The sequence below is a fragment of the Mirounga angustirostris genome, unplaced genomic scaffold (genome assembly GCF_029215605.1).
Source record: "Mirounga angustirostris isolate CCGP_5_RB_7025 unplaced genomic scaffold, mMirAng1.0.hap1 SCAF_7, whole genome shotgun sequence".
Taxonomy (NCBI): domain Eukaryota; kingdom Metazoa; phylum Chordata; class Mammalia; order Carnivora; family Phocidae; genus Mirounga; species Mirounga angustirostris.
Window position 1 is genome coordinate 81961411 of NW_026991715.1, and position 3223 is coordinate 81964633.

The 3223-nt window shown below is 38.6% G+C and overlaps 1 non-coding gene across 1 annotated transcript; it reads right to left on the reverse strand.

The window, feature by feature from the left end:
- Nucleotides 1–1898: 1898 nt before the first annotated feature.
- Nucleotides 1899–2049, reverse strand: LOC123842015 (U12 minor spliceosomal RNA). The gene has a single exon (XR_006790340.1). It is a non-coding gene; the product is annotated as a U12 minor spliceosomal RNA (small nuclear RNA).
- Nucleotides 2050–3223: the final 1174 nt, after the last annotated feature.

Consider the following 3223-nt stretch of genomic DNA (forward strand, 5'->3'; position numbering starts at 1 on the left):
ATACAATAGTCTAGGGGCGCCTGAGTGGCTCAGTCACTCAGTTGGTTAAGCGTCTGCCTTCGGCTCTGGTCATGATCCCAGGGTCCTGGGATTGAGTCCCACGTCGGGCTCCCTATTCAGCGGGGAGTCTGTTTCTCCCTCTGCCTTCCCCTTGGCTTGTGCTCTCTCTCTTGCTTGCTCGCTCTCAAAAAAATAAATAAAATCTTAAAAAAAAAAAAAAGAAATACAATAGTCTATTATAAAAATAGCCCCAGAGATGATACAAATATTGCAATTAGTAAGACCTTCAACATATTCTTGATTTATATGTTATAGAAAAGAGAAAAAAAGAAAATGTGAATGCATGGTTGGAGAGTATTGATAGAATGTTTATATATTTATACAAAGAAGAACCAAGTAGGGGCTCCTGGGTGGCTCAGTCGGTTAAGCATCTGCGTTTGGCTCAGGTCATGAACTCTGGGTCCTGGGATTGAGCCCTGAGTCGAGTCTGCTTCTCCCTCTCCCTCTGCTCCTCTCAGCCACCCCTCTCCCCCGCACCGCTGTCCATACTCTCTCATGCACTCCCTCTCTCAAATAAATAAAATCTTTTTTTTTTTTTAAGATTTTATTTATTTGACAGAGAGACACAGCGAGAGAGGGAACACAAGCAGGGGGAGTGGGAGGGGGAGAAGCAGGCTTCCCACGGAGCAGGGAGCCCAATGTGGGGCTCCATCCCAGGACCCTGGGATCATGATCTGAACCGAAGGCAGACGTTTAATGACTGAGCCACCCAGGCGCCCCTCAAATAAATAAAATCTTAAAAAAAAAAAGAAGAATCAAGTGGATCTCATGGATGTGATTAAAAGCAGAGCATAGGATAGGCTATATATATTGAAGTCAGAAATACACTCTTAGAAATGATATGTAAACTGAAACAAAAAACAAAGAAGGCAAACATAACAAAGTAAAATTAAGCATAAAGTACGTGTGGAAATTTATCAAAAAAGGGTCCCAGCAGGAGAAGGCAGAGAGTTGGGATAGAAACAATACTTGAAAAAATAATGGCTGATAATTTCCCATATCATTTGGAAGATATTGCCAGTGAACTGAAATGGGATAAATAGAAGGAGAAACATACCTAAGTGTATTATAATCAAATTGTTGATAATTAAAGAAGTCATACTAAAGTGGAGTGGGCCCATAACCCAATATAATTAGTGCTTTTATAAAAAGAGGGAAGACCAAGTGGAGGCACAGATACATAGGGAGTATGCCATGTACAGCAGAGGCGGAGATTGGAGTGATGCAGCTGTAAGCCAAGGAATGCCAAGAACTGAGAGCTGCCACCAGGAACTAGGAAGGGGTATGGAAGAATTTTATACTTAGAGGGAGCATGGGCTTGCTGACATCCTGACTTCAGACTTTGGCTTCCAGAATGGTGAAGCATAAATTTCTGTTGTTCTAAGCCACCCACTTTGTTATCATAGCCCTAGGAGAATAATATCCTGCTTTTATGTTCAATTCCTTCAATTATTTTTATTTTGTTTTTCATTACACTATATATATAGTTTTTTTTTAATTTGAGTATAGTTGACACAATGTTACATTAGTTTCAGGTGTACAACTTAGTGATTTTACAGTATGTTCATCCCAAGTGAAGCTACCATCTTTTCCATTACATTGCTGTTACAATAGCATTGACTATATTCCTTATCTTGTGCCTTTATTCCCCTGACATATTCATTCCAGCACTGGGAGCCTGTATCTCCCTCTCCCCTTCATCTATGTTTATACAATATGTCATTTTTTTTTTTTTAACTCTCTGGGGCTAATCCAGTTTCTTACCTATAGGAAACATGCACCTTCTCAACCTTGTTTATTACCTTCGTACCAGTCTGCTCTTTCAGTGTAAAAGGGTGACAGCAGATTATGACTCCCAGGCATCCCACAAAGTAGGTGGGTCACCTTAGCAGAAACCTTTACCAGCTCAAAAATCTGTCTCACATTAGCAGTGAGGATTCAGGCATCACGCCATCATTTTTTTTTTTCTTACTCATAAGTTTAAGGCATACAATATATATTTTAATAGGACTCCTTGAATTCCCTTTTTATGAAATGAGGCAGAATTCCTGTCTACCCAGTCACCACCCATCCTATAATATAAAAATTTAAGATGTGATCCAAGCCTCCAAATAGCTTACTATCTTATGGATGTATTAAGACTCAGTGCCCCTGCAAGTTAATGAAAAATACAAAATAATAGACACCCAAACTAAATTATGTGGAATGAACAATAAATACCTCTATAAGAATTTAGAGCTGGGATTAATCAGAATAGGCCAAAGTAAATAAATAAATATGCAAGGTGTCAATAAATCAGGACTTAGGCTGAAGCTTAAGGAATGGGTAGAAAGGATTTCAGCTGATGAAGAAAGGATGGTATTTCAGGAAGGAAGCAAGTTGAACAATGCTTGAATGGTAGTCAAGTGCATGGTGCAAATAAATGATGATACCAACTCTAGAGAAAGTCCTATGGTTGGGGTTAGTGGAAAATAGTCTTGTCTGAGTGGGAGGTAGAAAAATTGCAAGGAATCTGAAAAAGAAAAAAAAAAAACAGGAGCTGTTAAATCTGTTTAGGAAGGAATTGGGAGTTGCTGTAGAGTTTTTGAACACTAATAGAATGAAAGGGCCTGAAGGAGATTAATCCAGAGATAGTGTGCAAGATAAATTAGAGTCAGAGAAAGGAAAAAGAGTCACAGAAAAGAGTCAAGAGAAAAGAGTCTGAGAGCTGTTTTAGAAAACTGATTACAGACTCCAGACCTCTGGTATTAGGGGCCTAAATAAATGCTCCTGACTCAGGAAGATCAGCTACATTTTCTGAGTTCTTGAAATTCTGATTTCTCTATTGCTATTTAATTTCTCTTTTTCATCTTGGTTGGATTTGAGCCATTGACATCTATTTCAAGGATCTTTTCATTGATAATGAAAGATTTTTGTCTAATCTTAAAAGACCTTGTATAAACTTGGATTTTTAAAAGCACTTAACATATATGGTGTTATGAGTGCATTTAGAATGCTCACTACCAAGCTCAGTATTGAGAGAATGCCAACTTTGAAATTTGCAGCTACCCTTAATTTCCAAGCTGTGTTTATTTTGCTGGCTGTAGAACCTTCCTTTCTACCTCATTATTGTCTCTTTTCTTGAGACTACTCTAGCTAACACACGTTATCAGAGGTAGGTGGA